Genomic DNA, 19,309 nt, shown 5'->3' with positions numbered 1-19,309 from the left:
GCTGTAGAATTTATAGAAGTTTCAATATAACCGGAGTGCAGATTATTTTTGACTCACCCTTGTATTTATATATTAACTTTATGTATTCTCTATACACACATATATATACGTATATGAAAAATAGAAGTAAGGAGGATTATTAGGACAACTCATACTTTATTTTAAAACTCCATTTTCTCATTCTGTAGGTTTATGTGATGTTTGTCTTGAGGTTTCTTACACAATAAAGAAAAAATAACTGTTTATAAGCATAAATCTTTCTCTTATATTTAGCCATAGGCCTTGGGCAACATCCTGAGACTTAATAAACTTGAATTTTTTCAGAAGAAAAGTGAAGGTAATTTAATGGTCAAGACCTTGTCATAGAAAATATGTTCTTCTTGGAGGTCTCTGAGATTTGAGTTGGTGAGCTTCTCTCTGGCAAAAGGCAGTCAGAGACCAAATAGAAGAGATGCTCTTAAAGCCAGTGAAGGCAGAAGCTATAAAACCACATGCAGTTTAAAAGTACTGTTTCTATGGAGGCCACTTTCTATAGGAAAACTGAATGTAGTGGGAATTTCATTGGATTTAGAAGATACATGTTCAAATCCTGGTTCTGCCATTTCTAGCTGAACACTGTTGAAGAGGACAGTCATTTCTGGACCTTGGTTTACCCATTGGAATAGTTATGAATCAGGACAAAAGACTCAGTCCTTTATGGTTCCAAAGTAATGCTATACATCGTAATACAAATATCAGCAATTTAAAATAAATGAACAATTTTATACGTTCTATTGAGTGTTCTAATTGTTGTTGCTGGAAAACAAAACAAAAAACAACCAAAAACACACAAAAATACACTGGTCTGCTCATGAAGGAGTCATAGTCAAAAGAGGCAGAATTGAAGAAATACAGCAAGAAATAAAGTAGATGTTAAAATAAAGCTTGAATTTATATAGTTGTCTTTCCTGCTGTTCTTTCACTTGCATGGATTTATATCAAGAATTGCAGCTCTACCAAGTAATTTCGATGTAAACTCAGGCAAGCTGAGCTTTGGTTCCCTCAACTGTTAAGGAAGAACGCTAATATATCCACCTGGGCAAGATTTAGTGAAGTTAAAAAAGATCTGTAACATATGCAAAGCCCTTAGCACTGTATCCGTACTTTGTAAGTGCTCAGAATGGCTATTCCCTGCCTTACCCAACCTTACCATTTCTTGAAATTTTTTATTGCAGTATAGTTGATTTACAATGTTGTGTTAGTTTCAGGTGTACAGCAAAGTGAATCAGTTATACATATATCCACTCTTCTTTAGATTCTTTTCCCATATAGGCCATTACAGGGTATTGAGTAGAGTTCCCTGGGCTACACCCTAGGTCCTTATTAGTTATCTATTTTATATATAGCACTGTGTCTAACCTTATCATTTTAAACAAATTATGGTTAGTTTATTGGAAAAGGATTATTAAGGGGTCAAAGATAATAATATAGGATCGTTGGGAGATAAGGACAATAGTACAAGCTCCTCAGCTTTGTTGAAAGAAAACTCTTCTGTGCTTGCGGATTTTTGTCCTGGTCTCTCCTACTGTCTGAAAAGGCGTGCCGCTGTTCAGAAAGGAAGTGTGTGTAAGAACATCTCAGAGGAAACCTCTAACTCCTGAGGGAATCAGAGGAACACTGATGAATGGTGAGCCAAGTAAATCATGATTATTTCAAAAGGATGGTGATCCTGTATTTTATTTTAAGGAAATTGAACATCTCTTAACAACAGAAATACGACTTAAAGATACAAAATTTTGTCCTTGAACTTCACTGGAGAATTTTATTACTTCCTCTGAAGTGTGTACTGATTAATATTTGTGTACACTTTCTCCTTTCTATTTAAGGATGGGTTTTAGACATTTCTAGAGAATATAAATCTGGTTGCCTTAATATCATTGCTTAACACTTATAGCGGTAATATATTTCTCATAGAATAGTAAGAGTTTAGTAAATTAGAGGAAGAAAAAATGAAAAACATAAGATTTGAACTTCTAATTACATTCTTCAGTTTACACCCACTTTGTCTGCAAAACACTGACTGTAACAATATTAATGATGCCAGTAATAACCCAAGGGGACTGTGATTTACACACTGACAATCTTCAGCAATATCTTTAAAAAAATAAAGTCAGTTGTTTGGTTCATTAAATCCAATGTTTGTCTCTGACACTGTTTGTCTTTGACTCTAACACCAAGGGAATAGTTTTGAAAGTTAGTCTGCTTTCTTAGGAAGTCATCCATGACAGTCTCAAAGTGTTAACTCTAATTCTCCCAAATATCTTAATTTTCCTTTAACATAATCTGTTACAAGCATATCACCCATTACTATGTAATGATTATTTTAAAAGCTATTTTTTTTCACGTTTGGAATAACATGTACTATCAATTTTCTCTCCCTCATGTAAAGTACTTATTTTACCTTCTCTGTTTATCTCCCTTTCAAGATTTTAAGGTGTATCACTATTTCTGGCACTTCCATTGTTCAGTTTAAGATGTTTTCCTTTAAGGGTAAAATTAAATTCTATTTCTCATTGCTTGTGGTATTATAAATCTTTTTATCCAGAGGACCCTACTGCACTGGTATATTCAGAGAGCATGCTACAGTGACTTGTATTTCTTTTTCCCCAGTAAATACCAATACCAATAATATAACTATTATTCCAATTGTTTTGCCTCTCAAATTCCCACAGTATTTGTGTTTACCATCTAAAGAGCTTTACTGTATCTTCCTGTAGCTCAGGTTTTTTTCTTTTTTTCTGTTTTTTGTTTTGTTGTGCTTTTTTTGAAATATCAATTTGTTGCAAAATCTGCAAATTGTGTTGCCCCACAGAAACCACTATCCTATCTGTCCCTTTATTAATGGAATCCCTGAGTTCTAGCTAAGCCCTTTTCCCAGCTCTCTTTGTAGCTAGATGCGGCCATGTGACTAGGAATTGTTCCAGGGCATACAGCAGGAAGTATGACTTTGAATGCTGCGTCATAATTTGATGAGAACATTGCTCGTCCTCCAGTTTCTCTCTTTTTTTCTTACTGGCCGGATCGTTGGTATGATAAGGTCATGGAACAAGATGATAACGGTTAAGATCTCTTGGATGATGTTGTGGAACAGGATTCTGGACTGGCTGCCCATCTCTGGATTGTTATGGGGGAAATAAGTGAACGTCTCAGTTGGTTGAGCTGTTGAGTTTTGGTTTGTCTTTGTTAGAGTAGCTTGGTCTATCAACTGAGTAGAGCACTGTATAAAACTGAAATGTTTTTGCATATTTTGCATATTGCTCTAGATGATTTCTGAAGTGCCTTAGGTACCCACATTCTTGATATTTTTCTCTCTTTAGTTTTTTAGCATCCCTCTGAGTTAAGCAACTCTTTGAAAGACAACTGAGGGTACATGCTGAAATATATGTTAAGTTTCTTTTTGAAAGGAAAAAAAGATTTCAACAAAACAATAAACCAAGCCACTTAAGCATTCTCAAAAAATCTACATGCCAAAACTTGATGTTGCTTGCAGCAGTGCCCAAGGATTATTGAATCTAGTTAATGTAAGAACAATGAAAATGTAATCAATAAACACAGTATAAACAGTTGGAAAAATGACAATACTTCTGCATAAGGACATTTTGAAAAGGTAAGTAATGCGTTAATATGTTAATCTTACAGAGGGTGACAAAGATGAGAAAGAATAATGTCTCTGTGTATTGAATTAGAATGTTATGATGGTTGATGCTATTTCAAAAAGGAGATATTGTGTACGTTCTGATTTAAAAATGTATCAGAGATTAGACATTTTGTATTTGTGAGCAGTCTAAGGAGATAAAAGTTTTGCTTTCTGACAGAATTTGATTTCATTTCTTTCAGTTTTGTGATAGGAATTTCAACTTATTGGACTTATTTTCCTTCAGTCTTTCCTTCTAGACTGTGGCCAACATGTATTGTTCAGTGTTTCATCGTCAAAACATGTAGAATTAACAAACAGATGAATGAAAGAAAACGTATGTTACTTGCTGTCATGAGGCTTTGCAAGGAAATCACTTTGGTAATATTAACTTATTTATGATGTTACAGGTGATTATTTTAGAAATTTAACCAAGCTCTATTTGATATCTATGTAGTACATCATTTCATTTGGGGCATTATGAAAGATTTAAAAGTTTAATCATATAATTACTTTCTTCAATAATTTTCTAATGTATGGGGAATAAAAATGTATAAATGACTATGATAGAAAGCTGAAAGTGATATATTCTATAAACAAGATGCTTGGGGGTTCAGAGGAAGGATATCGTGGTATCAAGGAAGCATCATTTTCAGATGGCACAGGAGAGGTAGTTCTTAAAACATGGGGAGTAATTAACTAGGAGAGGAAGGTCACAAGAGCACTCCAGGAGTATTGAATCCTATGAGCAAATGTATGGCATTTAAAAAATTGAGAAAAATCATTCTGTTTATCGTGAACATAGTGAATGGGAAAACAGTGGGAAACATGATGGGAAAGGAAGGCTGTCCGGTTGTAAAGCTCTTCAAATGCAAACTTGCAGTTTACAGTTTGGGTGGGGGGGGGGGGCAATAGAAGATTGGTCAAGGTTTTTGAATGAGAATATGACGTGAGTAGTATGACGTGGAAGATATTCCTTCTTCCAAAAAAAAATTGTGTTTCATAAAGAAAATGTGACAGCTATACAATAAAAGAAATCAGGGATGAGATAGACATGGTGGAAGGCATGTAAAGATGCCCATTACAGTAGCCTGTGGGGAAATCAAATTAGGATAGTGAGTTGGGGAATAAGGCAATTGGTAGATACAGAAATGTAATGCAGAGGGCTTTGCATATTATTTGCGGGCAGGAAAAAGGAGGGGCTCAGATGAGCCTGATGTTTCAAACATTTATGGCCAGCAAAAATATGTAATTTATAGAAGAACATAATTCTCCAAGATTGAATTCAGCACATATTATGAAGAATTAAATTTTAAAAAGAGAAGTAGCAATGTGTCTTTCTTGAGGACACAAAGGAAAGGTAAGTGTATTTTCAGACTTAGACTTTAGAAGGAAATAAAATAGCATTTTAAGTTAATATAGAAACTGTCTTGGCAGGTTTAATTGTCCAGATATGGGATCAGCATTAGTCCTTGACAAAACTGCAAGACTGGTACATGATGACTTTATTTTTGCATCTTGCAACCTCAACCTGCCCTCTTTGGGACCAGGCGGTTAGTGTGGACTTCATCTGGACAGGCCTGGAGAGGTTCCCTGTGTGTCCTCTGTTCTGTCTCCCAGATGCTATTGAAAGTTTCTCAGCCCCTCAGGGTCTCCGTCTCAGTATTTCAAGGTGAAATTAGGTCACAAGCCAACTTGTGTTAAGGTTACCAATAGAAGACTGGGCCAGGGCTTCCTTTCCTCCTTTCCTGAAAGATTTTATTTAACCAGAGATATTTTTATGCTGTAATTCTGCCTTCATTGTTAATTCGCCATAGGGACTACATGACAGTAGTTTTATAACTGATGACATATACGGACAAGGAAGGGATATTGGGTGGTTGTGTTTGGAGCATCTCAAATTTTGACTAGGTATCTCTCTAGTTGACCAAATAGTAGGCTGTTCTGTTTGCATTAAAAAAAAAAAAAAAAGAAACTGTTGAACTCACTGAATCTGTAAACTTGGCATTACATGCCTGTAATAAAAATGTTGAATCAAATTTTGCAGAGAACACAATACGATGTGTCTTTCATATGACATTTGGGAGGCTTCATGCCAGTTTCCTTACAAGTAAAGTAGTAATAATAACCCTGTACAACAGTGCATTCTAAAGTTATATAACGCGGATGAAAAAAATGAGTAATTTGTGACCCATAGAGTGCTAAAAAATGTATAGTATTGTTTGTGATGAAATACGCTCAGAATATAGTTTTACATAAAGACTCTGGCATAGTTTTCCTTATAAGACTTTCAGTATGTTCAGCTTCACGGAGTCTAGCTCTTTGTTTCCTGGTGACTACCAAGGATATAACTGAACGATAGAAATTCCCAAATTCCATTCTGCAGACTTGCTATTTGATGAGGTATTTGCATTATCATGAGATAAAAAAATAAAGAAATGAAAAAAAAGACCAAAAATTCCATGTGGTATACTCTACAGCTGCCATCAAACTAAAAATCCTAAATACATATGCTAATTGACTTTTAATGAATTATTAAAATAAAAGTGATGAATATTGAGACATGTTGCAATCAGTAGTTCAGTAAACTACTGTTGAGAGAATTTCTGAATTGTATATAGTAATAATGGAAAAGGTTAAAAATTGAATTTTTCCAAATTTATAAAGAGATCTCAATATCCACCTCCTACCAAAACCTTTGTCTCTTGTTACTAATCTGCCCTTAAAAACCAAGTCTCCAGGTTTCCAAGATTGGGAAATCTGTTGGTACTTCAGAGATTCCCACCCTTAACTCTTTTTTGCGAGTTCAGTTGTTCATTGCAAAGAATATTTATTATATTTGGCCCAGATTTATGTGTTTTGAAAAATGTTTTGTCATTTTTTTTGTCTTTTAGAACTTCTCATCTGCCATATTTTCAAAATTGAAAGCCACCATCTTCATAAAGGAGGGGGTGAATAACTTTCCTTCCTGCAGTTGGATGTATTCTGGAAGGATTCCACTTTTATATATAAGCAGTAGGTTTTAGTGCATTTTACTGAAGTGTGCACATGGGTTTGTGATGTTCTGGTTCACTCCTGTCCAATAGAATTTTTTACAATGATATACTTTATAAATCTGTGTTGTCCAGTATGGTAGTCATTTGGTACATCTGACTACCAAGCATTTGAAATGTGGCTAATTCGCCTGAATTTTTAATTTTAATTAATTTCATTTTCAATAGTGATATGTGATTGGTGGCAACCATATTGGACAGCGCAACTCTAGACATTTGTACACAGAAGCTGATCTCTTATGGGAAAGAGAAATGGTTTTGATTACAGCATGGAGAAGAGTGGGAAAGAAAAGAATAGCAATAGCGAAAAGCCAAAATGAAGATACTAGAACTGTGGGGCTATGGTGGGAGAGAGAAGCTGGATATACGTTGGCACAATTAGGATAATGAAAAATTGACAACAGAATTGTTTTCAGTGATTCTCAAATGTTAAGGTGATCAGAATCACCTCCAGGGTTTTAACAAACGCAGATTACTAGACCTCAAACACAGAGGCCTGCCCGCCTGCCCGCCCGCCTGCCTGCCTGCCTTCCTTCCTTCCTTCCATTCTTTCCTCCTTCCTTCCTACCTTTCCTCCTTCCTTCCTTCCTTTCCTCCTTCCTTCCTTTCTTTCATTTTCTTTCTAGCTCTCTCTCTTTCTCTTTCTCTCTTGCTTTGTCTTTCTTTCTTTCTTATTGAAGTATAGTTGATTTACGGTGTTGTGATAGTTTCTGGTGTACAGCAAAGTGATTCGGAATATATATATTCTTTTTCAGATTTTTTTCCACTGTAGGTTATTATGAGATGTTGACCATAGTTCCCTGTGCTATGTAATAGAGCCTTGTTTACCTAAACGCAGTTTCTGGTTCAGTAGGTTTGGGTTGGGGTCTGAGAATGTGTGGTTTTAAAAGTCAAGGAAGGGAGGGAATACGGGGATATGTGTATAAAAACAGATGATTGAACTTGATGTACCCCCCCCCCAAAAAAAAAAAAAAAGTTTTCAGGCGATGCCGAAGTTTTCTTGCTGGTCTGAGGATGCACTTTGAAAGCTATGGTCTAACTGTGTTAGTTCATCGTGAAGGCTACTTAAGAGAAGGGTAACACTACCGTGTGAGCCCCACGGCTTACTTCTGCTGGAGATGCTCTTGCTTCTCAGCACCTGGAAGAGGATGGTATGACTTCCCCCAGGGAGAGATACAAAACTTAGTTAAAAGGTCAGATCTTTCTGGTATTTTGGACAAAGAAAAACTGTATCTTTTGACCTACATAGTTATAGACTTTGAATTAATTAATAACTGAATTGATTTAATAATATCATAAATTTATTAGATTAACTAATTAATTTACTTAGTAAACTATTATTTATTAAATTATGACAAATTTTCCCTGTTTTTTTTTCCTTCTCATTTTATTTATTTATTTATTATTTTTTGGGGAGTACACCAAGTTCAATCATCTGTTTTTATACACATATCCCCGTATTCCCTCCCTCCCTCGACTCCCCCCCGTTAATCAACAGGGTCAGTGTAGTGACTACTATTAGTTACCTACCCAGCCCTCCATTCTTCCTAACAGAACACTGATTTAAATTAAAAAAAAAAAAAGTTCCACTTCTTTCATGACAAAGGTGACCAAATTCTTAGTCTCAGGATTAGATCTTAAATTATTTAAATTTATCTGGAGCTAGTTATGTTAAAACTAGTTTCTTTAAACTAGTTATGGTAATCTCATTCTTCTTGCCAGTGACTGATTTATGAGTGAAGTATTTAACCCAAACAGTAAGAAGTTTCTTTCATTGTAAGAAAGAGGGACAACAATAGATGCTATTTTTTCCTGGACTTGGTAGTTTGCTTATAAACCCTGAAAATGCTGCAGCCCATCAATCTTGCTACCAGCTCTTCCTTGGCTAACTGTCAGGGGAGAACAGCCCTAGAGGACATCACAGAAAGAGAAACCCCAGCCTGACCCTGGAGCACAGCCCACCCCTTGACCTCTTACTACTTGAAATAATATTACATGAAATAACATTACAGCATTTCTTATAGTTTGTCAGTTTGTGTTAATGTGTTCTGTTACATAAGGCAGAAAGCCCCCTAACTGTGATCTTTAGGGTGTGACTATCAGTAGGTTTTTATTTATGTATTTATCTATTTTATCCTTTTTTCCCTAAATCACAGAGGTAAATAGAACCATCCTTTGTTCCTCTTGAATCTGTTAACGGAACAATGTCAGGAATTAATTCAAGGAACCCTCTCTTTGGTGTTACTCCTCATGTTAGTAACAGGAATTGATATTTACTAATGACAGAAAAGTCTAGAGGACTATTCAGAGATTTCTCTCCATGTATGTTACCAGCTGAATTATGAACTTTTTTAAGGATAAATAATTTTGCATAGTGTCTGGTAAAGTTCTTGGCACATAATTTCACAGTAAACTCTCATGCAGATGATATATGGACAAATAAATAAATCATGATTTGTTCCTTAGCATCTTAAATAGATTTTGAAAGGAACATTACTAGTTTACATAAATTTACCTTTGCTTTGTTTGCCGAATTATACCACGATTTTATTCACAAGATTTATCATGAAAATGTAGAAATTGTAGGATTATTTCTTGTTCTAGGCAGCTATGCTGTTATACTACATCTGATTTTTTTCCACGCTGACTTATTGGTAGAGTGAAATGACAATAGACATGACCTACTTCCTTCTTTTCCTAATCAGATCAAATAACAAAGTAGAATAAATGACAAGAGAAACAATAGCATTGCCATAACCTCAGGTTATATTTTTCCAAAAAAAAAAAAAAAAAAAAAAAAGTCCTCCAATGTGTCCTTTGGCATGATATAACACTAACCTTTAAAATGTCCTTTTCCTTTGCTTCGACATTCTATAGCCCATCAAACAGTAAATTTGAATTGATGTCATGTGATGTCTAGAGGATGGTTGGGCTATAGCAACATTGCCATTGACTGACCTGTCTCCAGCTTTACAAGCAGGAGCACTTACTTCTCATGGCAGACAGGTAATATAATCAGTATGAGCTGTTCAAAGTATAAAGAGATCACAACTGAAAATGGTCTATTTCCCAAATGCCTGGATGGATTATAGATCTTCATACTGTATATCATCTTGTATCTAATTTTACTATATTAATCAGACATTTCTCAAATTTAACTCTTCATTTATGAGGTTGGGTGGTAAAAAAAAATACGAAGGAAAATTGGATATAAAATATTTCATAATATAAGTTGCTTTATTTTTAAATTGCCATGTGATTAAAAATTACACACCAACTACAACTGAATATGTGTAAGGCAAAATATCTTGTCTTTTAGACTTCTTAAATTTTTAGAAAATTTTCTGAATCACTCACATCTGTAAATTCCATCAACTGATTTTTTTTTCCTGTTTAGAGAAGACATGCAAAACAGCTTGTTCCCCATTTCCAGTAATGCTCCTCCGTTCAGCCAGTAAGCTTGGAGTTCATTCCCCCACTCCCGGCTCTATAGAGATATGAGTGACATATAACATTGTGTAAATTTAAGGTGTATGGTTTGATAATTTGATATACACATACATTGCAGAATGATTAACACAATAAGATTAGTTAACACATTTGTCACCTCATATAATTACCAGTTGTGTGTGTGTGGTAAGAACTTTTGATTTACTGTCTTAGCGACTTTCAAGTATACATAATTCAGCATCATTAACTGTACTTGCCATTGGTATATATTAGATCTACAGAACGTATTCATCTTATAACTGAAGGTCTGTAACCTTTGACTGCTTTCAACCATTTATCGCAACCCCCTATCCCTGGCAACCAACAATCCACTCTCTGTTTCTAAGTGTGTTCTTTTTTTAGATTTCACATATGAGTGAGATCATATAGTATTTGTAATAATGCCTTCAGGTTTCATTCATGTTGTTACAGATGGTAGGATTTCCATCTTTTTTTAATAGCTGAATAACATTCCTTTGTATCAATATATATCTACCACATCTTCCTTATCCATTCATCTGTTGATGGACCCTTCGGTTGTTTCCATGTCTTGGCTGTTGTAAATAATACTGCAGTGAACCAGGGGTACGGATATCTGTTTGATATAATGATTTAGTTTCCTTTACATGTATACACAGAAGTGCAATTGTTGGATTGTATGGTAGTTTTATTTTTCATTTTTTGAAGAACCTCCATACTGTTTCCTGTAGTGGCTGCACCAATTGACTTTCCCACCAACAGTGCACAAAGATTTCCTTTTCTCCACATTTTTGACACTTGTTACCTCTTGTCTTCAAACTCAACGTATTCAAAACTTAATTAATGGCATCTCTTTCCAAACCATTTCAGTGACTGGCACTAAAATCCCAACCACTTTAACAGAGGAAATATTTATTTATCATCCTTTTTTTTTAAGCTCTTTATTGGATTATAATTGCTTTACACTGTTGTGCCAATTTTTGCTGTACAACAAAGTGAATCAGTTGTATTTACACATATATCCCCATATCCCCTCCCTCCTGCGACTCCCTCCCACCCTCCCTATCCCACCCCTCTTAGTCATCACCCATCATTGCGTTGATCTCCCTATGTTATGCAGCAGCTTTCCACTAGCTATCTATTTTACATTTGGTAATGTATAATGTCAATGCTACTCTCTCACTTCGTCCCAGCTTCCCCTTCACCCACCCCCCAGCCATGTCCTCAAGTCCATTGTCTGCATCTGCATCGTTATTCTTGCCCTCTCACTGGGTTCATCAGTACCATTTTTTAGATTCCATATATATGAGTTAGCATACGGTATTTGTTTTTCTCTTTCTGGCTTACTTCGCTCTGTATGACAGTCTCGAGGTCCATCCACTTCACTGCAAATAACAATGTTCATTGCAGCACTATTTGCAATAGTCAGGACATGGAAGCAACCTAAATGCCCATCAACAGATGAATGGATAAAGAAGGTGTGGTGCATATATACAATGGAATATTACTCAGCCTTAAACAGGAATGAAATTGAATTATTTGTATTTATCATCCTTGACCCTTCCCCCTCTTATATCACGTACTTCCCATTACAATCCATTTTCAAATGCTTGAGATTTTTAAAACACTTTAATTTATACAATCCACATTCCTTAAAATTCAACCAATTAACATGCACAATTCCACGTTTCTTAGTATACTCACAAGATTGTGCAGCCACCATCACAGGATAATTTTAGAAATTTTGGTCTCCTGGCAAAAGAAACACTTTACCCATTAGCAGTCATTCCCCACCTCCATCTCCCCTCCAGTCCTAGGCAACCACTAGTCTACTTTCTATCTTTACATTTTTGTCTATTCTGGTTGTTTTATGTGAATGGAATTGCACAGTATATGGCCTTCTGTGATTTCATTTAGCATAATGCTTTCAGAGTTCATCTGTGTTGAAGCATGTTGCTTCATCCTTTTTTTATTGCCAAAAATATTTCATTGCCCAGATAGGCCACATTTTATTCATCCATTTATCAGTTGATGGTCATTTCAACCATTCCCACTTGTGGGCTATTATGAATAAGCCAGCTCTAAACATTCAGGGATATGTGTTTTTATTTCTCTTGGTTGTATACCTAGGGGTAGAAATGCTTGATTATAAGGTAACTCTGGGTTTCACATTTTGGGGAACTACCAAAAGTGTTTTCTAAAGCAGCTGGACCATTTTACATTCCCATTAGCAGTTTATGAGCACTTCTGTCTCCATAGCCTTGCTAACCCTTGAGATTGTCTATCTTTTTTATTCTAGCCATCCTAGCAGCTGTGGAATAGTATCTCATTGTGATTTTGATTGGCATTTCCCTGATAGTTAATGATGTGTATCTTTTCATATACTTATTGGCCATTTGTATATCTTTCTTTGAAAAGGATCTGCATTCCTATTCTTTGCTCTTTTAAAAACTGAGTTATCATTTCATTAGTGAGTTAGATGATTTTTATATATATATATATGTATATATTCTGGGTAAAAATCCATTATGAGATATATGATTTGCAAAGATTTCTTCCCAATCTGTGTGTTGTCTTTTTACTTTCTTGATGGTATCATTTGCAGCACAAAAGTTTTTAAGTCCAATTTAATAATTTTTCATTCTGTCACTTGTATTTTGATGTCATGTCTAAGAAACCACTGCTAACGTGAGTCACAAATATTTACCCCTGTGTTTTCTCCTAAGAGTTTTATAGTTTTAGTTCTTAGATTTAAGTTTGTTGATCCATTTCGAGGTACTTTTTGTGTCTGATATGAGCTAGGGGTCCGGTTCAATTCTTTTACTTATAGATATCTAGTTCTTAGCACAATTTGTTGAAAAGAATATTCTCCTTATTGAATCTTGCCATCCTTGTCAAAAATCAATTGACCACAAATGGAAAGATTTATTTCTGAACTCTCAGTTCTGTTCCTTTGATCTCTATGTCTGTCTTTATGCAAATGCCACAATGTCCTGATTACTCTAATTTTATAGTAAGTTTTGGAATCAGAAATTGTGAGTCCTCCAAATGTGTTCTTTTTTTTTTTTTTTCCAAGAATATTTTGGCTGTTCTGAGTCCCTTGCGTTTCCATATAAATTTTAGAATCAGCTTCTCAATTTTCTAAAAAAATTTCCTAAAAAAATCCAGCTGACATTTTGATAGGAATTGCATTGAATCTGTAGATCAATTTAAGGAGTACTGTTATCTTAACATTAATATGTCTACTGATCCATGAACTTGAGGGTTATCTTTCCATTTATGTCTTAATTCCTTTCAACAACATTTATAGTTTTAAGTGTATGTGTCTTACACTACTTTGTCAACTTTTATTCTGAACCTTTTATTCCTTTTGATGCTGAGATAGAATTATTTTCTTAATTTTATTTTGGTACATTCATTGCTAGTGTGTAGAGATACAGTTGGTTTTTGAACATTGAAGCCTTGCTTAATGCTTCAGATTTAAAATCCTAATTATTTCTTTACATTTCTGTAGTCTCTCTCTAGTTCATCTTTGGCTCTTAATCCTGCTCCTCTCGCTTACTTTCTCAGGAACCTATAGATTTTTTCTTCTTTTTTTCTTTCTACTAGGTAACTACATAGTTATCTTTTATCTTTCTTACCTTTTTTTTTTTAGGATGTGTTAAATCTCTTCCCCTCAACTGGGTGTTCTACCTCAGTTTTAGACTCTCATTTTTTTTTTGACTTTTTTTTTTTTTTTTTGTCTGCCCCACGCAGCATGTGGGATCTTAGTTCCCTGATCAGGGATTGCCCCCTGCAGTGGAAGCATGGAGTCTTAACCATCAGACCACCAGGGGAGTCCCTAGACTCTCATCTTTCCTTCTGTCACCATTCTCAATTCAACCTAGCCTCCTGCAGTTTTACACATTTCAGCCACCGTGATACCTTCCAAATGGATTTCAATCGTGTCATTCTCTACTAAAAACCCTTGACAACTTCTCACTCTTCGTATAATAAGGAACAACACTGCATCTCCATCACATTACACATGGAATTTCACTCTTCTCTTCGCCTTTTGACCTCCTGTCACACTCGCCTTCCCTCAGTTCCAGAAATGGGGTATCCTCCCTCCATCCACAGGCCCGGATAGACGGTGCCCTCTGCCAGGCACGCTCTCCCCCAGCTCTCCCCTTGCTAACACCACACTGCCCTCAGATCTTAGAGAAACTTCCCCTGACCAATACCTTTGGCCAGTTTCCCTTAGTTTCAACCTATGCAATACCACACTCCTTTTCTTAACAATAACTCTTGTTTATGTTCGAACACATTGGTTTTAGTACTTAATTAATAACTTCATCTTTCAAAAGACAATAACAGAGAATAATGACAATGTTTGTTTTTGCTCCATTGTATCCTTAGTGCCTGATGCCTAGAAATGCTTCACACAAAAATTTATTGACTAAATGAATCTTTATTATCATTTCTGACAAATAGTTGATACCTGGAGTACATTGTTTTGTTGTGATCCTTGGAGTCATAAATGCAAGTGGATGCTGTTTAGCTTGTTAAAGCTTTAAAGGTGACGGCATTGTTCTCTCTGATCAAAGGAATCTAATCAGGAATTTAAGGTTCAGGAACTTTCAATTGTGACTATTGAATGTGTTCTCTCTTGCCTCGAGGAAGATACTTCATTATTTATGTCAGTTTTGCATTCAGAAATCTCTATCTTCTTTAACAGAAAGTCAGTAATGAGGATGGCACCTCCAAAAGAGCAAAAGTTTCTTAATAATGGTGTGGCTCTTTGAAAGTTATTTAATGCCTTTGAAGCTCAGGTCTCTAATCAGTGAGATAGCTACCTCATTGGTTGTAGGTGAAATGCCTAATCCATGAAAATGTTTCTTTCTCCTCTCTGTTTCTACCCACCTCCCACCATCTCTAAGCTTGTGGTTTTCAATCTGCTAGTACATGTTAAAATAATTCATAATTTTTTGAACGAGTGGTCTTCGGAATGGAATGCATACATACAAAGAGTCCTAAAGATAATCCACTGAAGTCTGAGAAGAAAATATTAGAACTTCAATTTATAGTTATTTTATTGAAAAATAAAGACATGCACAAAGGTTTATTATATAAATAATACAGATTGATGCTGGGAGTAGCCTGTTTCTCTTAAGTAAAATTTAAAATTATCTGATTTATTGTTTCAACTGTTTAATTTCAACAAAACTAACTTTCTCAAAATGGACAGGTTGCTTGGAAAGATTCCTGGGAAGAAACCTCAGATTAAAGATAACTGCCAGAGTTTTCATCTCAGCTTCTTGTCAGGCATATATTGGGTGGATCAGGAAAACAAATGAAAGCACTCTAATTCAATCACACTATTGCATGCTCTCTGAAATTTATTTTTGAAAATAATCACATTTTATTAGGCCTTTCTTTGGTAAATATGACATTTTTTTCCCACAGTGAGTGAGAAAGAAACTCATGCCAAGGAGAAAGCATTTTGAAGACAGGTATTTGGAAATGTTTTGTTGCAAATATGTCACCCATAAAAACTCTCATTGCTCATCACATGAAAAAGATCTAGAAACCATTTTCTAACCAGCTCATAAGAACAACTGGCCCAAAGAATACAGAAGTTTAACATAAAGCTGAATTTCAACAAAATCTTAGGCTAATTACAGGATTGAAAATGTGTTACGATTATTAATATAGCCGATGACACATTTCATCCATTTGTATTTAAATATTTTCAAAGTATTTTATTTTGCTAAAATGTTAACATCAGCTCTTAAACCCAGTTACCAAAATACACTTTACAGAGAAAGGAACTTTGGATGCTCCAACAAAAGTACTGAAGCATTTACATTAAGAAAATTTTTGTACACTTAGCCAATGAATTATTTAATAAAATATTAATATTTATCTCCTTTTTGAAGAATCATATTTTATGTGTATTTTTAATGTATACAATAAGTTAGCACATGAGTATGTGAATATAATTTAAATAAATAGTTGTTCATATACTAAGGGTGCATGCTCAATTATCTTTCTTTTTCCTTTTAAGAATGAGTGTTCAGACAACCAGAAGCAACCTCCAAAAAGAGAGTGTTAATTATACAGCTCTGAGAATATGAATTCATTTCTTCTTGCTTTCCTGCAACATTTTCTGTAACTGATCAACCTTTAGCCTCTGGTTTTATTTTCCTCTATTTAAAAATCATAATTTCTTTCGTTTTGTCTTCCTGACTAGATTATTCCTCCCACCTCATTATCATTTAGGTTTGAAAAGTGTTTTTTTGCTCTTTCATCATCTTCTCTAGTTGGGTACCATCTCATAGTCAGGGAGCACATAATTGGCAGATCCTTCAGGCAATGAGACAGACATAGCACATACCTGCAGGTCACTGGAACAGGTCCCCTGGTATTCATCCCCCTCCCCCGGAGGAATTAGTTGAACAATTTTCCCTTCTTCACCTTCCTTGAAGGCTGCTCTTAAACTTCAATTGATTTTCTCTCCCTCATCAGGTAATCTCTGCATTAGTAAATAATGGTAATTTACGTAGATATATCAAACTTAGCCCCTTAGATCACTGCAGGAAATGCTCCAGATACGAGGGATATGTCAAAACCTCTCATTCTCTGCTCACTCTTGTTTTGAGAGGTGTTTTCAAAATATGAGGCCTATTTGCATTTTTTTAAATAAGTGTTGTGAACAGATTTTACTGAGAAAAGGTTGGTCCTTATGTTTTGCCGTTTTATTTATGGTCTAAAGTATTTATATAGAAGAAATAGAAACTAAGACAAAGCTAAGGAATTAAAAGTGAGTTTGGGATTAGCAGATACAAACTATTAAACAGAGAATGGATAACATCGAGGTCCTACTGTAGAGCACAGGGAACTATATTCAGTATCCTGTGACAAACCATAATGGAAAGAATATGAAAAATAATGCATATATTGTATAACTGAATCACTTTGCTAAACAGCGGAAATTAACACAACACTGTAAATCAACTCTACTCCAATAAAATAAATGTTTAAATAAGCGAGTTTAACACTTTTACACACACACACACTCACCCCCTAACTGGAATAATTTTTAAAAAGAAAAAAAAAGTAGTAGTATTGCAGAAATTGGTCCGTCAAGAAACCAAGCACCACACTTGGAGGGTTGGAGAACTCAGGTTTATTAAGCTGGCGGCCCCAGATGAGCTAACGCTCCAAAGTTCTGGGCCCCGAGCTCAGGGTGAGCTTTACTTTTATAGGGGTCAGTGCACATGTTTACAGTTAGCATGGGTAGTTTGGATACTTGGTTTACAGAGCACAGGAGTTTCCAAACAGAAACTTACAAGAGCAGGTGCAGAACATTCCATTTTTAGCAAAACATCTTATGGTTACATTGGATTGCTAGGTCATCCTGTTTTTCTCCATGCAGCAATCATATTTTACAAAAGCAGAACAAGCATGGAGTTATTTTTAGCTGAGTGCAAGTTTCTAATTTTCCTCTTGAATCCCCCCTCTTGATGCCCCTTAAATCTTATAAGGCATCAACCTGTTGATCTTCTAAGCCCAGGGGATGGTAACCTCTCAGGGCTAGGAGGTGTGCAGTGGCCCTCCTATCCATGGTGGCCTCAGCTAGGTTGGAAACTATCCTCATGAATAATGGCAAGAGGCAAAGTAAAACGAGACAGGTCCCAAGGAGTAGGACTATTCCCACGAGAGTTTTGAATCCCCCTAGGTAAGAAAACCAACCCCCAAATAGCTCTCTGGGATTCTATCCCTTCCAAGTCTGGACTGGGACATGAGCTATTTTAGTCATTTTGTTGGTTATTTCTTCTATAACCTTGCCCTTATCATCTCTCTGTAGGTAGCAATTACTGAGATTGAACTTCCCACAGACGCCCCACCTCTGCAGCCAGTAAGTAATCTAGGGCCAGGCGATTCTGATAAATAGCATTACGCATCTTGGTCTGTTGTCCTGCCAACAAATTAAGAGCCTTGGCCGTTTCTTTAGTAATGATTTCAACCACTGCATGGAGCTGGCTAATTCTGTTAAGCGTGTAAATTGGGGTTCGGTAGCCCCAGAACCCATCTTCTGCCCAAGTGGCTGGCCCATAATGTTGGATTATGCATTCAGAAGGCCACTCATCATCTTTCCAGTTTCCAGTCTGTAGAGACCTGCGCTTCCTGGGGAGGCCTCTGCTTTCATAAGCTGGGACCCCTGATGATTCACCTTGGGCTAAGGGGAGCAGGAAAAAGGAGGGGAGGATAGTCCCCGATATGCATGCCCCGACCAACTGGCTGGCAAGACTGAATAGGCGTTAGCCCCACATATCCAATATAATCCTTCTGGAGCAGGCCACTGGCCTTCGGTGGACAAGTCATTCCATCTGGTCTTTAAATTGCGGAAGCTTGCTAGAGGGTGAGGATGAGGCTCTGTATCGTTTGGGCTTCCCCACCAGTCAGAAGCATGAGTAGTTGTAGTACAGTGTTTTTGGCCTCGGCAAGTGAGGTTTCCTACTGGAACATTGAATAATGGGCCCCACCGCGCCAGACAGTTCCTGCGGATTATGGAAGTCTTTAAATGCCAAACCCCGACCCTGGTTTTCTTCAGTTCCCCTGAGTTGTTGAAGGGTCTCTCGGGATCTAATTCTTTAGCTTCCCAGGGCCATTGGTCTCCCATATTAGTTCCTCCACACACATAGCAAGTAGTAATCATCAATGTTTGGGCTATCGTCTCTGCTAGGGCTATGAATAGGTTTTTAATTCTGACTGAAATAGGTGGAGGACCTCCTTCTATCTCTTCATAAAAAGAATGGGAGAGCTTGTGTGTAGAAGCCTGGAGTGGAACAGAAATACTCTGGAAACCCAACACAGCTCCTGGATCAATACCCCACCCGTTGATACAAAATACTGATTTTGAGACCATTTTTCTATTTTGAGTCTCCAGGGTTGAAGATCGTGAAATTGACAGGATTACACGTCCCTAGTTTGCAGTTGGGGTCCACAGTTTCTTTTTGAAGGAGAGCTATCTTGCTTTGACTCTCCCAGGTTGCCCATGTGACACAACTCCAGTAAGGGCACCCATAGCAGGTGGATGGGGCTGGGGCCTGTTCACACATATGTTTCTCGT

General features: G+C 36.3%; 1 pseudogene; it reads right to left on the bottom strand.

Moving 5' to 3' along the window:
• Positions 1-14,746: 14,746 nt before the first annotated feature.
• Positions 14,747-19,105, bottom strand: LOC130848864 (endogenous retrovirus group 3 member 1 Env polyprotein-like; annotated as a pseudogene).
• Between the last annotated feature and the right edge of the window lie 204 nt (positions 19,106-19,309).

Source organism: Hippopotamus amphibius, chromosome 3, assembly GCF_030028045.1.
Source record: "Hippopotamus amphibius kiboko isolate mHipAmp2 chromosome 3, mHipAmp2.hap2, whole genome shotgun sequence".
Taxonomy (NCBI): Eukaryota; Metazoa; Chordata; class Mammalia; order Artiodactyla; family Hippopotamidae; genus Hippopotamus; species Hippopotamus amphibius.
Note: the sequence above shows the minus strand (reverse complement) of the source record. Positions and strands in the feature narration are given on the sequence as shown.